Raw genomic sequence first — 24,626 nt, forward strand, 5'->3', positions numbered from 1 at the left:
CTCTCTGCATAAAGAACTTGCCTCTGACATCTGTCTTAAATCTATCACCCCTCAATTTGTACAGGTTGCAGGGGGACTTGGATAAACTGCAGAATTGGGCTGAGAGGTGGCAAATGGAGTTCAATGCAGCTAAATGTGAGGTGATTCACTTTAGGAAGCTGATGTCACCATCCTCGGAAAAAGTCTTTCACTGTCTCCCCTATCTAATCCTCTGATCATCTTGTATGTCTCTATCAAATCCCCCCTTAGCCGCCTTCTTTCCAATGAGAACAGACCCAAGTCTCTCAGCCTTTCCTCATAAGACGCTCCCTCCAGACCAGGCAACATCCTGGTAAATCTCCTCTGCACCTTTTCCAATGCTTCCCACATCCTTCCTGAAATATGGGGACCAGAACTATACACAATATTCCAAGTGTGGCTGCACCAGCATTTTGTATAGTTGCAGCATGATGTTGCGGTTCCGGAACTCAATCCCTCTACGAATGAAACCTAACACACCGTATGCCTTCTTCACAGCACTGTCTACCTGGGTGGCAACTTTCAGGGATCTATGCACATGGACTCCAAGATCACTGCCTTCCTGTTATTCTTCCCAAAGTGAATCACCTCACATTTAGCTGCATTGAACTCCATTTGCCACCCCTCAGCCCAATTCTGCAGTTTATCCAAGTCCCCCTGCAACCTGTAACATTCTTCCAAACTGTCCACTACTCCACCGACTTTAGTGTCGTCTGCAAATTTACTAATCCATCCAGTTATGCCTGTGTCTAAGCCATTTAAAAAAACGACAAACCGCAGTAGTCCCAAAACAGATCCTTGTGGCACACCACTAGTAACCGGACTCCAGGCTGAATATTTTCCATGAACCACCACTCGCTGCCTTCTTTCAGAAAGCCCAGTTTGTAATCCAAACTGCTAAATCAGCCTCAATCCTATGCCTCTGCATTTACTCCAACAGCCTACCATGTGGAACTTTATCAAAGGCTTTACTGAGGTCCATGTACACCACGTCAACTGCCCTACCCTCATCTACATGCTTGGTCACCTTCTCAAAAAACACAGAGGTTTGTGAGATACGATCTGCTCTTGATGAAACCATGTTGACTATCTGAAATCAAATTGTTGCTTGCTGGATGATTATAAATCCTATCTCTATTATTCCTTTCCAAAAGCTTTCCTTCAACAGAAGTAAGGCTCACTGGTCTATAATTACCTGGGTCATCTCTGCTGCACTTCTTGAACAAGGACACAACATTTGCAATTCTCCATTCTGGTACTAAACCTGTAGACAATGACGACTCAAATATCAAAGCCAAAGGCTCTGCTATCTCCTCCCTCGCTTCCCAGAGAATCCTTGGATAAATCCCATCCGGCCCCGGGGCACTTGTCTACTTTCACTCCTTCTAGAAATGATAACACCTGTGTGCAACTAACCTCGATCCTTTCGAGTCTAATATCTCGTACCTCATTCTTCTCCTCTACAATATTCTCCTTTTCCTGAGTGAAGACCGATGAGAGATATTCATTAACACCTCTCCAATCTCCACAGGGCCCACACTCAACTTCCCACTTCTGTCTTTGACTGGCCCTACTCCTACCCTAATCATCCTTTTATTCCTCACATTCCTATGGAAAGCTTTAGGGTTCTCCTTTATGTGTTAAAGACTGCTCATGTCCTCTCTTTGCTCTTAACTCTCTCTTTAAATCCTTCCGAGCTGATCTGTAACTCTCCATCGCCTCATCTGAACCATCTTGCCTCATCAACACATAAGCCTCCATCTTCTTTGTAACAAGAGATGCAATTTCTGTTGTAAACCACGGTTCCCTTACCTTATCACTCCCTGCCTGACAGGGACATACCTATCAAGGGCACACAATATCTGTTCCTTAAACCAGCTCCACATTTCAATTGTTCCCATCCCCTGCATTTTGCTACCCTATTCTTTGCATCCTAAGTCTTGCCTAATTGCATTATAATTGCCCTTGCCCCATCGATAACTCTTGACCTGTGGCATGTTCCTATCTCTTTACATCGCTAAATGAAACCGAACTGAATTATGGTCACTCTCTCCAAAGTGTTCACCTTCCACTAAATCAAACACCTGGCCTGGTTCATTACCAAGCACCAGATCCAGAGTGACCACCCCTCTTGTCGGCCCTTCGACATACTGTGTCAGAAAACCCTCCTGCATACACACGGGACTAAAACTGATCCATCCGACGTACTAGAGTGAAAGCATTTCCAGTCAATGTTGGGGAAGTTAAAGTCCCCCATAATGACCACCCTGTTCCTTTCACTCCTACCCAGAATAATTTTGCTAATCCTCTCTTCCACCTCCCTGGAACTCTGCGGAGGCCTATAAAAAAACTCCAAGCAGTGTGACCTCTCCGCTCCAGTTTCTAACCTCAGCCCACATTACCTCAGTAGATGAGTCCTCTTCAAAAGTTCTGTCAGCCACCGTTATACTATCCTTGACCAACAAGTCCACGCCTCTCCCTCTTTTACCGCCTTGGCTGTTCTTAATGAAAGATCAAAACCCTGGAACCTGCAACATCCATTCCTCACCCTGCTCTCTCCATGTCTCCGAAACCGCCACAACATCCAAGTCCCAGGTACCTAGCCGTGTTGCAAGCTCACCTACCTTATTGTGGATACTCTGGCATTGAAATAGAAACACTTCAAATCACTTCGCTGTCTGCCAGCACATTCCTGTGACCCTGAAATCCTGTCCCTGTCCTTCCTACTCTCATCCTCCTGTGCACTACAGCTACGCCCCCCGGTTCCCATCTCCCGCTGAGCTAGTTTAAACCCACTCGAATAGCACCACCAGGTGAGGGGGTGTAGTGAGGGAAATGAAGGGGAACATTATACAAACGGTCGCAGAATTCTTGTAGCATGTCGCATACTTAAGGCTAAGACTTTAATGAATATGGAGGGTCTTTTAAAGAAAATAGTTTTAAGCTGGGAAATAACTTTAAAGTGTTGTAGTTGACCACAAAAAGAAGCAACAGGGGCATTTCACAATAAAGCTTATAGTATGATAAGAGAAACTGGATAAAAGAACAAGCTGTAACAAAGAATGCAGACAAGGACAGCAGGATGGCCAGATAAGAAAATAACTGACAAGTGAGGTAATCGGCTTATGATAGGATGGGAAAAGGGAGGCGTGATCCCGCAACTTGTAAACTGAATAAGAAAGCTAACATGCTCTTTTTAGGCGCGCATTTCTGCTTGATTGCAGAAGCGTCCGGTACTTGCAAGACTATAATAAATTGTTCTTGTTTCCAAGGCTTTGTCTCAGGCTGATTGATTTGGTGAGTGAGTTCTGTTTCTCACATTTCTACCTATGTTGTTGGTACCTACATGGACCATGACTTGGGGTTGGAAACCCTCTCCCTTCAGGACCCCAAAGATACGATCCGAGACTTCACGCACCCTGGCACTTGGGAGGCAACACACTAACCGCGAGTCTTGTTTGTTCCCAACACACCTTCTATCTGACCCTCTAACTATTGAGTTAGAATGACGAACACTCTCCGCGTTTCCTTCCTTCCCTTCTGGTGCAACAGGGACAGGCTCTGTGCCAGAGCCCCTGGTAGGTCGTTTTCCTCCCTCAACAATACCCACTGACTGATACAGCAAGAAGGAAATACAAATAAGTCGTCCCTCCTCTCCCAGGAACCTCTGCTGTCCGACTTCAACTTTAAAACCTCAAATCAGTGACTCCCCACTCCTGGGATGCAGCTGCTGCTGAAAAACAGAAAATGTCATTTTTTTTGTGGTTAGCACTGCTGCCTCACAGCGCCAGAGCCCCAGGTTCAATTCCCCCCCACCCCCGCGCGGGTATCCTCCCACAGTCCAAAGACGTGCGGGTTAGGGGGAATTGGCCACGCTAAATTGCCCCGTAGTGTTGGCTGACAGGGAATGGGGCTGGGTGTTTTGCTCTTCGGCGGGTCGGTGTGGACTTGTTGGGCCGAAGGGCCTGTTTCCACACTGTAGGGAATCTGATCTAAAGTTCTGGAATTTATATATTGATGAACTGAAACCTGCAACCCCTTCCAAAAGATGAAGGACTCAGCAGCGGTCCGGGTCAGCGGGCGGTGCGCGCGTCGAGCCTGGAGGCGCGCGGCTTTGTGGGCGGTTGCGCGTGCGGGCAGGGGGCGTGGCCTTGACTCGAGCGGAGTCCGTGGCGAAAGGGCGGGGTTTGGTGCGCTTGGAGGAAAGAGGTTTGGCTCCCAGAGGCGGGGCTTACGAGCTGCTTCCGGAAGGGGCGGGAGCAGATCCAGGGGGCGTGGCCATCCCGAAGCCGGAAGTATGCCCGCGGCCTGTTTCCTCCGCTTGAGTTTCGGCTCCAGCAAATAAGGTAAAGCTTTATCAATATTTCCTTTTACAGAGTTTGTATTTAATAACCAGTAATGGCTACTCAATATCATCAGAAAGTCCCAAAATGCAATTCATTTCAATCCAGTGCAGATAAACACTGAGTTAATTTTCTACGGGATTTAACAGCCTCAGCACTAAAATGGTCTCACAAGGGAACGGCTGTGAATGTTATCACTTGGGGTCCTGTTCACACAGATTCACCGATGCTGAGGCAAACGTTCTTAATTGCCTCACAGCATTCTGTTATCACTTGGTGAGCCCAGGTGTCCCTATCTTTAAGTTCTCTCCTCTTTCTGAGCCTTCCTGCCTGTTTATTTTCTAGTGCAGTAAATAATTCAGCATTACATTTGAGTCTGAATGTTGAAAGGCAAGTTTTCAGGCGAAAGACTTTCTCACCCAGATGCCCACACCCTCATTCCTCCCTTTGTTTGCACCAAGATCACTGAAAGAGAAGGCTAGTCCAAACGAACAAACAGACATAGCTAAATTGATAAGCCAATTGTACCATCAGCCCGATCTGCAGTTTCCCCAACTGGTCCCTTCAGTCATTCTGTCAAGGAATACCTGAATCTCTTCTTGTATCTTAGTAATATTGCCAGTCAGATTGGGAATGCCCATAGTGCATTTATCTTGGACAATGGTGCAGACCTCACCCTCCTGGGTGAGTATATAGTCGAAGGCATACCGATTCTGCACAGAGTAAAGACACAGGTCTGATAATCCCAGATAACTCTGTTTCAGAGCCTCTTTCGTCTTATTTCCTCGAATGGTCAGGCCGCAAAAGAGGGAATTGTGGTTCTGTTAACTTGACACCCCTGCCGATCCTTCCAACTTCAGGGTACTCTGGATTTCCCAGCCTATCGGGTGTCCTGTATTGTCACCCAGTCCCTTGGGATCCTTCCAGTTGGATCAAGGTTGGCTGAGACCGACCGCTGCATCCTCCTCAGATGGAGGTTCCATCGACTTGTCCACTGGCCAGGACAAGGTACTGTTGTGGGGACAAGGGCTCCGATAGTGACCTTATGAGGGACATCTTTGCCATCCAGGACAAGGAAATTGGTAGCTTTACCTTAGCTGAAGAAATAATAGTCTGGTTTGGTGTATATTAGGGAGACTTTGTCAAAATCGATTACTGAAATGTTACAGCAGGGGGTCTGGTTAGGTCTACAGGAGTAAAGGGTCAACATTTTTCAAGAGGAGTTGCTTGAGCGCTGTAAAAAATGGCCCAAGTGACTTGAGCACTCGCACTGTATGGGAGACAATGGTCCTCAGAATGCTATTCCCATTGGGATCTCCCTGAGACCTATTGTACATGGTCTTGGTGACAGTATCAGGTTCTGAAAAGAGAAAAGGCCTATAAATGCACAAGGGAAGGGTTCCGTTCCAGGTCCATGTGCCGCATAAGGCCTGCCGTACCCCAGCCAGTGTTACACCAGCTGTTTGTATACACAGACCGGAGGTATTGGAAAGTGATATGTCTCTTCGCAGGGTCGGCTGTAGGAAGTCTGACAAATAGAATGGAATCTGGGACTGGGGATAGGGCAAGTAAGTCATCTCCCGACAGAGAGGAGTAACATACTACTGCCTCTGGATAAGTTGTTTGTGGATCGAGGAGTTTCCCCTATCAGGCTTCCCTTTTCTAGAGTCGGCCCGTCCTGCAAAAAGGGATGGTGTTCCTAGGCGTCCTTAAAATATTTACCATAATAACGCGGTTGAGCAATTTTATCCTCACTAGAAGTGCGTCTGCAAGTAAAATAAAAAAAACATGGTAACGACATGGTAACTCCCACTGATTTCTACTGTCCAGATGGACCATCTGGTCTTTCTGATGTAAGAGTCCATTGCAATAATCAATCTTCATCACGTTCCACACGTCAAAGGCGTCTGGTCCGGTGCACTGGACAACATCATCTCAGCATGGGTGGTGGATAATCTCTGATCATTCCTGGTCGCATCCATACTTAGTGGCTTTCCCCATCAGGATGTTGTACGTGATCAGAAAGGTGAAGAGATAGGCGATCCCCCACAAGTCTCTCCTCTTAGTTCAAGTATCTGTCATAAGATTAACATGAGAATAACAGCAAGATTCAAAAACCCAACTGGACAAGGTCCACTCCTTTTGTTGGGATTCCAGGATTCTCTCCTCCTCTTCCCCCCTTTTGATTGGTGCGGTCAATCAATTTACAATGGTGCAGGTGGACCCAAGCTGAGCACCCAACGACTGTGACTGCCGTAGGGGTGGGAAGTAAAACCTGGAAGGGGCCATCTCAACAAGGTTGGAGACCTTTGACAGTTCAGTTCTTGACAAGCACCAACGAACCAGGCTCTACCCGTGACGAGGCTGAAAGGGAGGGAACATCGCTGTCGGCCACATGCTCCTGGGAGTGAAAGGCACGCATCACGTTAGAGCAAGAACATAACCACTCATTGCTTCGGTCATGTGGTGGAAGTGGACTGAGAAGGGAGCCGAATCGTTCCAAGGGGTACGGAGGGGGTGATCAGAGAGACTCTCAGCTGGAGACAGTCGTGTCTTGCTCGCAGATATGGATCGCATCTAGAATAAGGCCACAGGGATTAGCATAACGAGGAGAGGCGAGACTCTGCCATCAATTTGGCAAGTTTAGTCTTGAGTCTGGTTAAAACATTGAATAAGGCCGGACGCCTGAGGATGATAAGCACCATGCAGTTGCCGACAAATACAAAGCTGGGAATAGAGTTCTCCGTTAATATTACCTACAAAGTGTGGTCCATTGTCCGAGCTAATGCAGGCAGGTATACTGAAGCAGGGAATTATTTCCTCAAACAAAATCTACACCACAGTCTCAGCAGTAGCGTTAGGAGGAGGGTAGGCTTCAATCCACTTCGAAAAGATATCAGCAATGAGCAAAACATATTTATAGCAACTCAACTCATTTCTACAACTTAATGAAGTCCAGTTGAAGTGTCTCCAAGGGACCCTCCAGCAAGGGAGTTCTCATAGAGATACTTGAACAAAGAGGTGGGGGATCGCCTACCCACTGACCTGTTTGATCACGTACAACATCCTGATCGGGAAAGCCACTGACTGAGTATCGATGCGATCTGGAACGATCTGAGATTATCCTGGTGTCATCTGGTGCACCAGACCAGACGCTTTCAATGTGGTGTCACTTGAGCGATGGCGTGAGCTGCCAGAGGAAGTGGTGGGTGCTGGTACGATGACAAGTTAAAGTGCTCCTGGACGGGCATCTGAATATGAAGGGTTCAGATGGGTCAGGGCCAAGTGATGGCAAATGGAACTGGAGTCATAGAGATGTACAGCACAGAAACAGACCCTTCGGTCCAACTCGTCCTTGCTGACAAGATAGCCAACCCAATTTAGTCCCAGCTGCCAGCACCCGGCCCTTATAGAGGCCAAGTGATGGCAAACGTGACTAGATTAATTTAGGATATCTGGGCAGGTTGGGCCAAAGGGTCTGTTTCCGTGCTGTGTGACTCTCATTGTCTTCAGTGGAAGCAGAAGTATGGTTGTGAAGGCTGGACTTTCAGAGCATGTTTTATCCTGACTGGGAGCAGAAGAGTTTGACTGAAGTGTGTTGGTGTTAATGCCTTGATGTCTCATTTTGCTCCCACCTTCTCGGGGTCATTAACCATTTTGTGTCTAGTCCTTCCTCAAGAAGTTGCATTGCAGGTTTACCCTGAATGGACACTTTTTTTTGCTTCCCAAAATCAGACCTGCTCACTCTCAGCAGGATCCCAGTGTTGTGAAAGATATTAACTTTCAGGTGGAGGTATCCAAAATTCAGAGAGATGTCAGTCTTGATGTTTTTGCTTTTTCTGCCCCTGTAAGATCCTGAATCAGCACCTTCAGGGGAATTAGTTAGAGCGGAGTGAGAACAGAGGGGGAAGAGGGTGTGGAAGTGCTTTCAATTTTGTGGAACAACAAAAGAATATTCCACAGAAAGTAGAATTGCTTGTTCTGAATTTCTACCTTGCACTGATAGTGATGACTTTTGTAATCTCTTTTTGCAGAGTATTTGAAAATCTGAAGACTGAAGTTTCAAAATCAACAGATGAAGGGCTTATGCCCGAAACATTGACCCTCCTGCTCCTCGGATGCTGCCTGACCTGCTGTGCTTTTCCAGCGCCACATTTTTCAACTGACTCTCCAGCGTCTGCAGTCCTCACTTTGATGTCAATGTCTGACAGTCACTCAATCCATCGGGACCGCAACGATTTTTGACTGTGATTTCTGTTTGAGGGATCAACACTTTTTGGTTCCTGTTTGAGGATGTTTTCAGCATCAGTGGGACTGGACGAGAGACCCCACTGTTGCAGTGCACTGTGCATGGAGCCTGAAACAGGAATACGGCCTGGGAAGGCATTTCACGGCAGGGAGGGGCTCAACACGTGTTTGAATGCAGCTGAAGCTGTGGCCATGCAGAAATCTGAGGAATCCCTCTCCGTGGACAAACGATGGAAGTGTGGTGACTGTGGGAAAGTCTTCCGTTTCCCGTCTGTCCTGGAGACTCATCGGCGCAGTCACACCGGGGAGAGGCCATTCCCCTGCACCGACTGCGGGAAGGCCTTCAGCACATCCTCCCACCTGCTGGCCCACACGGGGGAGAGGCCGTTCACCTGCTCTCAGTGCGGGAAGGGCTTCAGGTATTCTGCCCATCTGCTGATCCACAGGCGGGTCCACACGGGGGAGAGGCCCTTCAGCTGCCCCGAGTGCGGGAAGGGCTTCAGCACTTCCTGCAATCTGCTGACCCACCAGCATGTCCACACGGGGGAAAGGCCGTTCACCTGCTCTCAGTGCGGGAAGGGCTTCACCTGCTCCTCCAACCTGCAGAGCCACCAGCGTATCCACACGGGGGAGAGGCCCTTCAGCTGCCTCAAGTGCGGGAAGGCCTTTACCCAGGTCTTCACCCTGCTGACCCACCAGCGGGTCCACATGGGGGAGAGGCCGTTCACCTGCTCTCAGTGCGGGAAGGGCTTCACCTACTCCTCCCACCTGCGGAAGCACCAGCGAGTTCACGTGCCATCGCCGGGGGATTGAAGGAGTGACGGCCGAGTGCCAATATCGATTGGACTATCAACCCGGTTCCGGGGACTCCCGGGTTCGAATCCCACCATGACAGATGGCAGAATTGGTATTCGGTCAGAAATGTGGAGTTCGGAATCTAACGATGAGACCGTTTCAGGGAGGGGGTGGTGCGGGGGAGAAAGTCCCCATCTGTATCACTCTCTCCCTTGTTAGGGAAGGGAACCGCCATTGTGGGAAAGGATTCACTCAGTCATTCCAGCTGCATCCTTTACCCGGTCTGGCCTACACGTGATTCCAGACCCACAGCAGTCTGGTTGACTCTGCCAGTGTGGGGAGGCCAGTGTAAAGGAGCGGGGAGAAACTTAGTTGGATACAGGGAATGGGTTGAAATTGCTGAGTGAGGCAATACTTCCTCCGGGTTATGGCTGTACCAAGGATCCAATTACAAATGGACAACTTGGGGCTGGCCAACCTTGAAGAAGTCTTCCTCCTCTCTACAACAATCTCAGGGAGCCCCTCTCCCACTGCAACTCTCAGGTCATTTCCTCTGCCCTGCAGCTCTTCAACCATGTCCTGAAACAGACTCGCTACCACAGCCATATTTGCTTCCTCGGTGCCTGCCTCCGTAAGCAACTCATCCTACACGGATTCCGGACTACCTTTAAACCAGCAGAGTTCGGACCCAACTGGACAAACAGTACAGACTACAGATTCAAATACACCAGCAACGGTTCTCTGTCAAGATCCTCTACTCCACGCTTGCAGCAATGCGCCGGCACCTAACCTCTCTCCAGTCTGCCCTGCCTCAGCTGAGGGCCACACTCTCTCAGAATTGCAAAGGACCCACTCTACTACATCCTCAGGAGAATTCATATTCTCAACAAACAGTATTTCAACTCCATCTCAAACATCAAAAACTGTAAGTACAACAAACTTTTATCTACCCACCTCCATACCCAGTGCTCCTCAAACATTCCAGAAGGTTCCCCCGGCCTCTGAAACTGCTCGGATGCCATTAGCCATACGGCTGGTGCAGCTGCCATCCCCACACTGATTGATGTCACTTCTGCCCCCATCATGGCCACTCCCACAGCCACTTCCGCCCCTCTCAATTCCTCATGCATCACGTGACATCACTTCCGCCCCTCACATCATCGCTGATGTCACACGCTTAGTGACTTCCGCCACCCCTACTGCTGTGTCTGCCATCACTTCCGCCCCCACCAGCACCACTCACCTGCATTCTGCTGACATGCCCCCCACTGATCCCACTGTCACCATTCCCGGCCCCCAGAACCCTGAGGGGAACAGCACCCCTGCTCATGACTCCACCCCCATTCCCCCCACCATCACACCCACTCCAGTTACCGGCTCCGCCACCACTCCCAGCTCCAGACCCACACCAGATTCCAGGTCTGCCAAGTTTTCACCATCCGTCCAGACCTCCCCCTCACTGAGGACGAACGATCAGTCCTCACAAAGGACTCACCTTCATCCCCCTCCGTCCACGCATCAATGAATTTAATACACGCCATGACATCGAACACTTCCGCCGCCTCTGCCTCCGAGCTTACTTTCACAATCTGGACTCGCGCCCACCTTCCGAGGACCCCTTCACCCACCTCCAACGCACTGCATCCACGTGGACACCCCGCGCTGGCCTATTACCTGCTCTCGACCTCTTCATTTCCAACTGCCGCCGGGACATTAACCACCTCAACTGTCTACCCCCATCCCCCACTCCAACCTCTCACCCTCACAACTCGCAGCCCTCCAATCCCTCTGCTCCAATCCTGAAGAAGGGCTTATGCCCGAAACGTCGATTCTCCTGTTCCCTGGATGCTGCCTGACCTGCTGCGCCTTTCCAGCAACACATTTTCAGCTCCAATCCCGACCTCACCATCAAGCCAGCAGATAAAGGGGGCGCAGTGGTAGTCTCGCGCACTGACCTCTACACCGCTGAAGCCAAACGCCAACTCGATGACACCTCTTCCGACTGCCTCCTCGACCATGACCCCAAACCCCATAACCAACCCATCATCTCCCAGACCATACAGAACCGCATCACCTCAGGAGATCTCCCACCCACAGCTACCAACCTCATAGTCCGGGAACCCGCACTGCTCGGTTCTACCTCCTTCCCAAGATCCACAAGCCTGGCCGACCCATTGTCTCAGCATGCTCCTGCCCCACTCAACTCATTTCTACCTACCTCGACACTGTCCTAACCCCCCTAGTCCAGGAACTCCCCACATACGTTCGAGACACCACCCATGCCCTCCAACTCCTCCAAGACTTCCGTTTCCCCGGCTCCTAACACCACCTCCTCACCATGGATATCCAATTCCTCTACATCTCCATTTGCCACGACCAGGGCCTCCAAGCCCTCCGTTTTTTCCTCTCCCAACGTCCCCAACAGTACCCTTCCATCGACACTCTCATTCGTTTGGCTGAACTGGTCCTCACCCTTAACAATTTCTTCTTCGAATCCTCCCACTTCCTCCAGACCAAAGGGGTAGCCATGGGCACACGTATGGGCCCCAGCTATGCCTGTCTCTTTGTTGGCTACATAGAGCAGTTGATCTTCCGTAATTACACTGGCACCACTCCCCACCTCTTCCTCCACTACATTGATGACTGCATTGGTGCCACCTCGTGCTCCCGCGAGGAGGTTGAGCAATTCATCAACTTCACCAACACATTCCACCCTGACCTTAAATTTACCTGGACCTTTCCATCTCCATTAGTGACGACCGACTTGACACCGACAATTTTTACAAACCCACCGACTCCCACAGCTACCTGGATTACACCTCTTTCCACCCTACCTCTTGCAAAAATGCCATACCATATTCCCAATTCCTCCGCCTCCGCCGTATCTGCTCCCAGGAGGACCAGTTCCACCACAGAACACACCAGATGGCCCCCTTCTTTAGAGACCGCAATTTCCCTTCGCACGTGGTTAAAGATGCCCTCCAATGCATCTCGTCCACATCCCGCACCTCTGCCCTCAGACCTCACCCCTCCAACCGTAACAAGGACAGAACGCCCCTGGTGCTCACCTTCCACCCTACCAACCTTCGCATAAACCAAATCATCTGCCGACATTTTCGCCACATCCAAAAAGACCCCACCACCAGGGATATATTTCCCTCCCCAGCCCTTTCTGCCTTCCGCAAAGATCGTTCCCTCCATATCTACCTGGTCAGGTCCACCCCCCCTCCCCTACAACCCACTCTCCCATCCTGGCACCTTCCTCTGCCACCGCAGGAATTGCAAAACCTGCGCCCACACCACTTCCCTCACCTCCATCCAAGGCCCTAAAGGAGCCTTCCACATCCATCAAAGTTTTACCTGCACATCCACCAATATCATTTTATTGTATCTGTTGCTCCCGATGTGGTCTCCTCTACATCGGGGAGACTGGGCGCCTCCTAGCAGAGCGCTTTAGGGAACATCTCCGGGACACCCGCACCAATCAACCAAACCACCCCGTGGCTCAACATTTCAACTCCCCCTCCCACTCTGCCGAGGACATGGAGGTCCTGGGCCTCCTTCACCGCCGCTCCCTCGCCACTAGATGCCTCATTATTTGCATCGGAACACTTCAACCCCAGGGCATCAATGTGGACTCAACAGTTTCCTCAGTTCCCCTTCCCCCACCTCACCCTAGTTCCAAACTTCCAGCTCAGCACTGTCCCCATGACTTGTCCTACCTGCCTATCTTCTTTTCCACCTATCCACTCCACCCTCCTCCTTGACCTATCACCTTCATCCTGTTCCCCCACTCACCTATTGTACTTTATGCTACTTTCTCTCCACCACCCCACCCCCATCCCACCCCACCCCCACCCCCACCCCCACCCCCACCCTGCTCTCACTTGTCTCTCCACCCTTCAGGCTCTCTGCCTTTATTCCTGATGAAGGGCTTTTGCCCGAAACATCGATTTTATTGATCCTCAGATGCTGCCTGAACTGATGTGCTCTTCCAGCACTAATAATCCAAAATCTGGTTTCCAGCATCTGCAGTTATTGTTTTTACCCAATAGTAAAAACAGGGTGGGGAAGTGTGGTGTGGTGTGGGGGGGGGTGAGGAGGAGGGCAAGTGTGGTGTGGGGGGGATGAGGAGGAGGGCAGGTGTGGTGTGGGGGGGTGTGAGGAGGAGGGCAAGTGTGGTGTGGGGGGGGTGAGGAGGAGGGCAAGTGTGGTGTGGGGGGGGTGAGGAGGAGGGCAAGTGTGGTGTGGGGGGGGTGAGGAGGAGGGCAAGTGTGGTGTGGGGGGGTGTGAGGAGGAGGGCAAGTGTGGTGTGGGGGGGGTGAGGAGGAGGGCAAGTGTGGTGTGGGGGGGGTGAGGAGGAGGGCAAGTGTGGTGTGGGGGGGGTGAGGAGGAGGGCAAGTGTGGTGTGGGTGGGGTGAGGAGGAGGGCAAGTGTGTTGTGGGGGGGGTGAGGAGGAGGGCAAGTGTGGTGTGGGGGGGGTGAGGAGGAGGGCAAGTGTGGTGTGGGGGGGTGAGGAGGAGGGCAAGTGTGGTGTGTGCACACTTGAGCTGTTCAAAAGGCAACTGCTTTTTCTCTGCCTTTTTGCTGGGGGGATCTGAAGCTGTAACAAAGTTGGGTTGCAATAAAGGTTACCTGAACTGACCGCCGGGCTCGGACTCATTGAAAGCTTTCAGCTCCAAGAGGTTTTTGTTTTAAAGCTGCTCATTTCTTTTAGCCTCCTGCACTAAGTTTAGAACATAGAACAATCCAGCGCAGGGGAACTCAACTAGGCGGGCATTTTTTTTAATGTAAGGTGAGAGATTTAAAAGGAACCGGAGGGGCAACATTTTGAAAGAGAGTGATTTGCATGTGGAATGACCTTGCTGAGGATGTGGTAGATGCAGGTACAGTTACAACATTTAAACGACATTTGGATGGGTACATGAATAGAAAGGTTTAGAGGGATATGGGCCAAATGCAGGCAAGTGGGACTGGTTTAGTTTGGAATAATGGTCGGCATGGACGAATTGGACCGAAGGGTCTGTTTCTGTGCTGTATACCTTTATTGAAACCAGTAGAATTCTGAACGGGGCTTGACAGGATAGATGCAGATAAAATGCTCCTTTGGTGGAGAGGGTCATCGATTTCTGACAATGTGGAAGAAGGCCATTCAGCCCATCTATTTCACTCTGGCCCTCTGAACAGGATCCCACCCGTACCCAACCCCTTACTGCGAATTTTCCATGGCCAATCCACCCTAACCTGTACATCCCTGGTCACTACGGGTAACTTAGCACGGCCAATTCTCCCTAACCTCCACCAGAATCTATAACTTACCTTCTCAAGAATGTAATTTAAATGCAGAGCTTTTCTCAGTAAAATGTCAGTCTGACTCAACATTGGGACACAGACAGAATTCACACCTACTGTCTCTACTTATAAATAGGGCAACGTCTCTTCAAAATGTAGATTCATTGAGATATAACTGCGTCACTTTACATATGAAGATATCCCTTGGAATGTGCCCACATCCCTTTGAAATGTAATCTCGTCCATTTAAACCTCTTTATTTGCAGAAATACCCGTTAAAATGTCCACGTTCCTTTAAAATGCAGATTGCCCCCTTTCGATATGACGCCGTTCCGTTAGATGTGGGAATATCTGTTTAAATTGAGCCGTGAGCTTTCCCAATGTAGACAGGGCTCCTGGAAACGTGGCAGTGTCCCCCCTGCAGCTGCAGAGCGAGACAGGAGAGTTTGTTTTTGTGAATGAGCAGTTGTAGCGCGAGGCGGCTGTTGCTGGGTGACGGTGAGGCTCCCCGGCCCGGCCCGGCCCCGCCCGGCCCCGCCCCGCCCATCCCCCGGCCCCGCCCCGCCCATCCCCCGGCCCGGCCCCGCCCATCGCCTGGCCCCGCCCCGCTCATCGCCGGCCCCGCCCATCCCCCGTGCAGACGTCTCGCGGGGCCGAAGGCGGTTGGGAGGAGAAGTCGCTCGAGCGAGGAAGCGGCGGGAGGGCGGCCGTTAGGAAAATGGCGCCGCGCGGCCCGGGGCAGACACCCGTCACTGGCCGCCGCCGCCTTCCTGGCGCAGCTGTTGTGTCACGGCCACACCGGCCGGCTGTACAGCAGCCAGGAGCCGGTGAGCATTCTGGAGGCGGATGGGGTTAAGGGCCTGCTTGGGAACTCGTCCGCCGCCGGGGTGGTGGAGTTCTACTGGTCGTGGGGCGGCCCCTGTGTCAACTATGGGGCCACCTGGAAGGTACTGGGCCCGGGACGTGAAAGGTGAGGCAGGTTGTGGGGGGGACGGAGGGGAAGGAATGTGGGGCCTGTCCTGTCATAGTGACATTTTACACTCACTTTCCATCGGCTTTTACTGGCGCTTGTGCTGTTTGCCCCTCACTGTGTGTTTAATCCTTGTGCTGTTTGCCCCTCACTGTGTTTTAATCCTTGTGCTGTTTACCCTTTGCTGTTAGTTGTGCAATTGCTGAGGGTAGTGTGTAAATACTAGTGAAGGAGATTATGCACCAGCATGTATATGTTCCTCAGTCATTGAAGGGGCAGGACCTGTTGAGAATAGTTAGTAAAGCATGTGGTACACTAAGCCTTGTTAACATGGATATAGTTTGTTATTTGGAAAATTCGACTTTTTATTATTTCGAGTCATAGAGATGTACAGCATGGAAATAGACCTATTCGGTCCAACCTGTCCATGCCAACCAGATATCCTAAATTAATCTAGACCCCTTTGCCAGCACTTGACTCATATCCCTCTAAACCCTTCCTATTCAGATACCCAGCCAGATACCTTTCAAATGCTGTAATTATACTGGCTTCCACTACTTCCTCTGGCAGCTCATTCCATACATGCACCACCCTCTGCATGGAACCGTTGCCCCTCAGTTACCTTTGTGGTCTCACCCTAAACCTATGCCCTCTAGTTGTGAATCTCAGCCCAACACTGAGGAAAAGACTTAAACATTGAGCAGCCAGACAAATGCAAAAGCAATCAAATATTGAGCCACATGGAAAAAAATTATGGCTGTACCCTTTTTGTTCTCCCAAAGGAATTTGGACACTTAAAATCTGTCAATGACACCAGCATTGCTACAGTGCATATTGTGTACACTCCTCAGTGTCAACAAACAGGGCACACGTTTGCTGGTGTCACCAAGACATTGGGCATGTTCCTCGCTGTCGGCAGAAAAGGGACGAGACCTACGTTTGATGGACAAATAAGGAGGACCGGAGGGAGAATTGTCCTCCTGCCATTCGGAGCTCCCCTATTGGTGAATGTGGAAGTTGGACAATGAGGTTCTGAAGCTCCTGCTCCTCCTCTCTCTGAATGAAGATTGAGGTTCACCTCAGACTGCAACTTCTTTCCTCTGTCCAACATCTGAGAGTACGGCACTCTCTTTTCTCACCCCCATTTCCATTTACGTTTCATTCTGAGGTTCAGTTGTTGACTTGGAGCAACTGAAAGAAATGGGAGTGAATCCAGGTGAGGGGACAGAGTCTGGAAAAGTTAGTCCAAGCCTTTGTTCTCAATTAGCAAAATAGACAGGCAGGAGACTGAAAGAACGCAGCAAGCTAGGCAGTATCAGAAGGTGGAGAAGTCGAGGGATCTGGTGTACCCTTGTTCAGGTCTGGGGGTGGGTAGAGGGAGAGCTGTGGAACAAGGGTGTGCTGGGGTCAGGGTATTGAAGTGGGGAAAGGTGGAGACAGGTAGAGGGTACAATAGACAATAGGTGCGGGAGTAGGCTATTCTGCCCTTCGAGCCAGCACCACCATTTATTGTGATCATGGCTGATCATCCTCAATCAGCATCCTGTTCCTGCCTTATCTCCATAACCTGGTACGACCTGGTTGGTGAATGGGAGGAAGGAATCTAGTTGGCAGGGAAGAGTGGAAGGGGCTGGGAAGTGTGTTGGGGGATGGGATGGGATGGGAGATTATTTGAAATTGGAGAACTCAATGTGTCTTCCGGGCTGTTGACTGCTCAGACAGAAGATGAGGTTTTGTTCCTCCAGTTTGTGGCTTGGTTTGTTGTGGTAATGGAGGAAGCCAAAAATAGTCATGTCAGAAGGGGAGTGGGAAGGGGCATAAAAATGGGTGGAGACTGGGAAGTCAGCTCAGCCTCTGCGGACCCGGCTGTGATGCTCAGCAAACCGTTCCCCAAGTTTACGCTCGGTTTCCCCAATGTAGAGAAGACCACAATTGGCAAAGCACAGCAGGTCAAGCAGCATCCGAGCAGTAGGACAGTCGAAGTTTTGGGCACGAGCCCTTCATCAGGAATGATGCGTGGATGTTCAGAGGGGCATCAGTGTCCTTCTGTGCCAGTTGTCAGACAGGTGCAGCAGGCAATGAGCAAGGTAAGTGGTGTATTAGCAAGAGGAATTAAGTTCAGAAGTGGGGATGTCTTCCTGCAGTTAGGGGGTCATTGAATATATTCAAGGCTGAGTTCATCTGATTTTTATGTGAATGTTTATGGGGAATGCAAGAAAATGGTTTTAAGACTAGTACAGGGCCGAGTTACAGAGCCATGCAGCACAGAAACAGCCCCTTCAGTCCAAATAGTGAAAATGGAGGGACTGATTGTGGGATGGAGATTTTCAGCTTCTAAGGAATGAGATAGGAAAGAGTTCACTATAAATTAGAATTTATGGGATCGGTTGATGAGCCGAGGAGTGTCAGTTGGAGTTTAATTTAGAGAAATCAGAGGTTTGCATTTTGGTCAAGCAATCCAGGCAGGACTGACACAGTTAAGGGGAGTGTTGCAGAATAAAGAGACCTTGGAGTGCTGGAGTCTCAGGTGGACAGATTAGTGAAGGCAGCGTTTGGTTTGCTTTCCTTCATTGCTCATAGCATTGAGTACAGGAGTTGTGAGATCATGTTATACACACTTCTCACTCGAACGTGTGATCTAACTGCTGAACTGTTTCTGTTCTTTGGTATGTTAATCCCAGAACCTGTTTTCAGTAACTTTCTCAAGAACGTAATTTAAATGCAGAGCTTTTATATCAAAAATGTCAGGCTGACTCGACATTGGTACCCAGACAGCATTCACACCTTTTGGTGGGTAGGCTGGGACTTTTTTCACTGGAGCACAGGAGGTTGAAAGGTGAAGGTGTCGGGTGCCTCATTAGCAAGTTTGCAGATGGGCATTCAGATTGATGGAATATCAGATAGTGAAGGGGACTGTCAGACGATACAGCAGAATATAGATTGGAGAGTTGGGAGGAGAAATGGCAGATGGAGTTCAATCCAGACAAATGCGAGGTGATGCATTTTGGAAGATGCAATTCAAGAGCGAGCTATACAGTAAATGGAAAGGTCCTGGGGGAAATTGATGTACAGAGAGATCTGGGTGTTCGGGTCTATTGTTCTCTGAAGGTGGCAATGCCTGTCAGTAGAGTGGTCAAGGCAGCATACAACACGCGTTCCATCATCGGACGGATTGAGTAAAAGAGCTGGCAGGTCATGTTAAAGTTATATAAGATTTTGGTTTGGTGCATTTGGAATACTGTGTACAATTCCGGATCGCCAGATTTCCAAAAGGATGTGGATATGTTTGGAGAGAGTGCAGAGGAGGTTCACCAGGATGTTGCCTTTTATGGAAAGCGCAAGCTATGAGGAGAGGTTGAGTAGATTAAGATTATTTTCATTGGAGGGTGGGTGTCCTGATTGAGGCTGAAAAACCATGAGGGGTGTAAACAGGGGTGGATAGTAAGAATTATTTTCCCAGAGGGGAAGACTTAATTACTCAGGGTCACGAGTTCAAAGTGAGAGGGGAAAGGTTTGAGGGAGATGTACATAGAAAGTTCTTTACACTGAGGGTGGTGGGCGCCTCGAATGCATCGCCAGCGGAGGTAGTAGGGTTGGGATCGATAGCGTCATTTAAGATGTATCTAGACAGAGACATGAATGGGCAAGGAGCAGAGGGATACAGATCCTTTGAAAATAGGCGGCAGGTTTAGATAGAGTATCTCGATCAGCATAGCCTTGGAGGGCTGAAGGGCCTGTTCCTGTGCTGTAATGTTCTTTGTTCTCTTTATAGAAGTTTACAAAACCATGAGGGGCAAAGATAAGGTGAACGGCATGTGTCGTTTCAAGATTAGGGAGCAAATTAAGGTGAGAGGAGAAAGATTTAAAAAACACATGAGGAGCACCTTTTTTTTAAACAGTGGTTTGTGTGGAATGAATGTCCAGAGGAAATGGTGGATGCAGGTTGAGTAACAATGTTTAAAAGACATTTGGATAAGTACATGAATAGGAAAGGTTCAGGGGGATATGGGGCAAACACAGTCAGGTGGGACTAGTTTAGTTTGTGAATATAGTCAGCATGGACGAGTTGGGCTGAAGGGTTTGTTTCTGTGCTGTATGACTCTAACTATTCTGTACTGGTCTTAAAACCATTTTACTTGCCTTCCCCCATAAACATCCACTTCATGGTTGTTCTAAAATCAGATGAACTCAGCCTTGAATATATTTAATGACCCCTTAACTGCAGGAAGACATCCCGACTTCTGAACTCAATTCCTCTCGGTAATATACCTGTTGCCTTGCTGATTGCTTGCTGCATCCGTCTGACAACTGGCAGTGACTGGTGTGGAAGGACGCTGAGGCCACGTTTTACATCCACACATCATTCCTGAGGAAGGGCTCGTGCCTGAAACGTCGATTCTCCTGCTCCTCGGATGCTGTCTGACCTCCTGTGCTTTTCCAGTGCCACACTTTTCGACTCTCATCTCCAGCATCTGCAGTCCTCACTTTCTCCACATCCCAATATGTCACCATTTAAACAACGTACCTCCTTACAGCAGTTATTTTTTCATAACTGAGGCTATCACTTCACACTGTGGGCCTGCATTTGCCGTGCGTTTGCCAATTGAGACACTAACCTGGACCAACGTTTCCCGACTCTGTCCCTTCCCTGGATTCACTCACTTTCTTTTCAGTTGCTGCAAGTCAACAATTTAACCCCAGAATGAAAAAATGAAATGGTAAAGACAGTGCCGTACCCATAGATGGTGGAGAGAGGAAGGAAGTTGCAGTCTGAGGTGAAGCTCGATCTTCATTTGGAGAGGAGCAACAGCTTCAAAACCTGATGGTCCATCTTCCGCATTCAGACAGTTGGGGAGCTCTGATTGGCAGGAGGCCCAGGCTCCTTGTCTGGCTTCTCATTGGTCCATTTGAAGAAGGGTTAGCACTGTTTCTGCAGACAGAGCATGCGCGGCTTTTGCTGAAACAGCATAGAGTCAGAAGTGTACAACATGGAAACAGACCCTTCGGTCCATGCCAACCAGATATCCCAACCCAATCTAGTCCTGCTCCTCAACACCTGGCCCACATCCTTCCAAACCTGTCCTATTTATATACCCATTCAAATGCCTCTTAATTGTGACATTTGTACCAGCCTCCACCAGTCCCTCTGGCAGCTCATTGCATACACGTACTATGCTTGTGTGAAAAAATTGCCCCGTAGGTCTCTTTTACATTTTTCCCCTCTCACCTGAAATCTATGCCCTCTAGTTCTGGACTCCCCAACCCAAGGGAAAAAACTTTGTCTATTTATCTTGTCCATGCCCCTCATACCTTTTTAAACCTTTATAAGGTCATCCCTCAGCCTCTGACACTCCAGGGAAAACAGCCCCAGCCAGTTCAGCCTCTCCCTCTAACTGTACCTCTTATGCTCGCATCCAAATCATTTATATAAGTGACAAAAAGTAGAGGACCGAGCAGCGATCCTTGTGGCACTCTACTGGTCGCAGGCCTCCAGTCTGAAAAACAACCCTCCACCACCACCCTCTGCCTTCTACCTTTGAGCCAGTTCTGTATCCAAATGGCTAGTTCTCTCTGTATTCCTTGAGATCTCACCTTGCTAATCAGTTTCCCATGTGGAACCTTGTCAAATGCCTTACTGAAGTCCATATAGATCACATTACTGCTCTGCCTTCCTCAATCCATGTTTGTTACTTCCTCAAAAAACTCAATCAAGTTTGTGAGACATGATTTCCCACACAAAACCATGTTGACTATCCCTAATCAGTCCTTGTCTTTTCAAATACATGTACATCCTCTCCCTCAGGATTCCCTCCAACAATGTGCCCACCATTGACGTTGGCCTCACTGGTCTATAGTTCCCTGGCTTGTCCTTACCACCCTTCTTAAACAGTGGCACCATGTTAGCCAACCTCTAGTCTTCTGGCATCTCACCTGACATGCACAGTATGTTGTATGGAGATGCTGTTCCTGATGTATTTAAAGTGTCCAACTGCCACAATTTCTACCCCCCACCAGTCACTTGACATCACCGTGCAGGCTTCTCGCTATTTTTGATGTTCATGTTACCTGGAACCCTCATGATTATATCAATCTCAATGAGGTCACCCCTCAACCTCCTGTGCTCCAGTGAAGAGGTTCACAGCCTCTCCTTATAACTCAAACCCTCCAGTCTTGGTAATATCCTGGTGAATCTTTACTGAACCCTCTGTAATAGTATTCTTCCTATTACAGGGCCACCAGAAGCGTTCTCAGTACTCTACAAGTGGCTTCACCCACATCCTGTACAACTTCTAAATGATGTCCCAACTCCTTTATTTAATGGTGTGGACAAATAAGGTAAGTGTGCTGAATGCCTTCTGAAGCACCCTTCCAACCAGTGATGCAACTTTCAATGAAGTATGTACCTGAACCCCCCCCCCCATATCCCTCTGTACAAGTCCTGCCCTTATTTTAGGAAAATGCAATCCCTCACTTTTATCTATACCTCTCTCATAACACGCTCTCTCTCAGATGTACACACACCCTCTTACAGGCTTCTCCTCCATCACACTCCCTTTACAAAGCATGTGCACACACAACGATGGGGTGCATTTGCAGAATTATATTTACAGATATATTCAACTTTGCACAAAAAGCGCACAACATGCAGGTAGTCAATCCATGTAATATTTTATACATTCCTAGTTTGGAAATAGTACCAGTCTGATTTAAGATTGGGATACTGTCACACCTTTCATGCATTGTCTGGGCTGAGATGTCACTAGTTTAAAAAAACCCTTGTGATCTTGAGAATATGACTGAATAGTAGTACTGCGATGTACCCATTAATGAAATAACACCTGCAACCCATTCTAAAAGATGAAAGACTTAACAGCAATCTACATTTGTCAATATATCATATCAGTTGCATGACACTGTGACCTTTTGCTCGTAACTCTGTGTCTTATGATCCTGCTCCACAGCTACCTGATGAAGGAGCAGCGCTCCGAAAGCTAGTGCTTCCAAATAAACCTGTTGGACTATAACCCGGTGTTGTGATTTTTAAACCGTGTCCCACCTAGTCCAACAGCAGCACCTCCACCTCCTTTCTAATGAACACAGCCCACACTTCCCAGTGCTGCCAGTAAACTGCCGCTGAAACAATGCAGTGCCTGCACTCCCGAAAAATGTAAACTTCTAACGGAACCAGCTACTCAGTCACTGCTCCATCTGATATACAACATTGGAAACTTAATGCAGGAGGCTGCAAGAAATGAGCAGCTTTAAAACAAAAACCGCTTGGAGCTCTAAGCTTTCAATGAGAGTCTGAGTCTGGCAGAATGTTCAGGTAACCTTTATTGTGTCCCAACATTGTTACAGCTTCAGTTGCCCCCAGCAAAAAGGCAGAGAAAGAGTAGATGTTTGTTAGACAGCTCAACAACAACGGGGAGGAGCAAGGGGCGGAGCAAGGCCAACAGCAGGCCCCCGCACTACGCCTGCATTGCCTTGCACAGTTTACAAAAATCCCTTCCCCTTCAGAGACTCCAAACAGTGTGGGAGCAGGCCACTCAGCCCAAAGACTACACACCGATCCTCCGAAGGGTAACCCACCCACGCAATTCCCCTACCCCTATTGCTCAACATTTACCCGTGACTAATGCACCTAACCTGCACATCCCTGTGCATGATATCCCAACCCAATCTCGTCCCGCCTGCCAGCACGGGGCCCATATCCCTCCAGTTGCTTTTTAAGTGTTGTAATTGTACCAGCCTCCACCACTTCCTCTGGCAGCTGATTCCATACACGTACCACCCTCTAAATGAAAAGGTTGCCTCTTAAGTCTCTTTCATATCTTTCTCCTCTCACTGTAAACCTATGCCCTCTATTTCTGGACTCTCCCACCTCAGGGAAAAGACTTTGTCTATCTATCCTATCCATGCCCCTCATGATTTCATAAACTTCTATAAGGTCACCCCTCAGCCTCTGACGTTCCAGGGAAAACAGCCCCAGTCTGTTCTGTCTCTCCCTATAGCTCAAATCTTCCAGTCTTGGCAACATCCTTGTAAATCTTTTCTGAACCCTTAAGTTTCACAACATCTTTCTGATAGGAAGGAAACCAGAATTGCACGCAATCCAACTGTACAGCAGTAACATGACCTCCCAACTCCTGTACACAATATTCTGACCAAATAAAGGAAAGCATACAAAACACCATCTTCACTATCCTATCAACCTGCGACTCCACTTTCAAGGAGCTATGAACTTGCACTCCAAGGTCTCTTTGTTCAGCAACACCCCCGAGGACCTTACCATTAAGTGTATAAGTCCTGCTAAGATTTGCTTTCCCAAAATGCAGCACCTCACATTTATCTAAATTAAACTCCATTTGCCACTTCTCAGCCCATTGGCCCATCTGATCAAGATCCCATTGTAATCTGAGGTAACCTCCTTCGCTGTCCACTACACCTCCAATTTTGGTGTCACCAGCAAACTTACTTACTATACCACTTATGCTCACATCCAAAAAGAAGTGGGCCCATTATCTATTTTCAAAGTGGAATTGACAATATATTACATGTACTGACTGCCTGCAGATTGTGCAGTCTTTCAGCAAAGTAGAATGTTTAGGGTGCAGGTTTGCTCGCTGAGCTGTAGGTTTGATATCTAGACGTTTCATTACCTGGCTTGGTAACATCATCAGTGGTGACCTCCAAGTGAAGCGAAGCTGTTGTCTCCTACTTTGTATTTATATGTTTGTTCTGGATGGGGTTCCTAGGATTTGTGGTGATATCAAAGTTATGAAGAGAGATACATATTTTGTTTAACCAAATACAATGGCAGAGCAGAGAATTTCAGAAAAGGGCAATAAATATTTACTTTTTACCCCTTATTCAACTCATTTAAGAATTTCAAATTTAATCTGAGCGAACATGGGAGCAAATGGCAACATTCGTTTGTTAATAGACTCAGCATTAATTAT

The 24,626-nt window shown here is 48.8% G+C and overlaps 4 protein-coding genes across 12 annotated transcripts in view; 3 read left to right on the forward strand and 1 right to left on the reverse strand.

Annotated features, from left to right (window-relative positions):
* Positions 1-24,626, forward strand: part of LOC148145001 (uncharacterized) — a 197,924-nt gene that overhangs the window by 43,006 nt on the left and 130,292 nt on the right. For 2 of the 5 annotated variants that reach the window (XM_087975581.1, XM_087975580.1), the window contains exon 2: positions 21,898-22,002. The gene's annotated coding sequence lies outside the window, so the exon portion shown is untranslated. Of the gene's footprint in view, positions 1-10,195; positions 10,330-15,559; positions 15,667-21,897; positions 22,003-24,626 lie in introns of those variants that run through there. The other 3 variants (XM_087975579.1, XM_087975577.1, XM_087975583.1) reach the window with 3 other exon arrangements.
* Positions 1-24,626, reverse strand: part of LOC148145003 (endogenous retrovirus group 3 member 1 Env polyprotein-like) — a 467,418-nt gene that overhangs the window by 17,064 nt on the left and 425,728 nt on the right. The gene's annotated exons all lie outside the window — the stretch shown is intronic.
* LOC148145004 (uncharacterized) overlaps positions 10,215-24,626 on the forward strand; it is a 74,645-nt gene continuing 60,233 nt past the window's right edge. The window contains 1 exon segment of the mRNA XM_087975646.1: positions 10,215-10,329. The gene's annotated coding sequence lies outside the window, so the exon portion shown is untranslated.
* The window catches only part of LOC148145005 (uncharacterized), a 162,643-nt gene continuing 153,578 nt past the window's right edge, over positions 15,562-24,626 (forward strand). The window contains exon 1 of the mRNA XM_087975590.1: positions 15,562-15,666. The gene's annotated coding sequence lies outside the window, so the exon portion shown is untranslated. The remainder of the gene's footprint in view (positions 15,667-24,626) is intronic.

Source organism: Chiloscyllium plagiosum, unplaced genomic scaffold (assembly GCF_037043375.1).
Source record: "Chiloscyllium plagiosum isolate Xiang-an unplaced genomic scaffold, Cpla_swu_hap1 HiC_scaffold_27, whole genome shotgun sequence".
Classification (NCBI taxonomy): Eukaryota; Metazoa; Chordata; class Chondrichthyes; order Orectolobiformes; family Hemiscylliidae; genus Chiloscyllium; species Chiloscyllium plagiosum.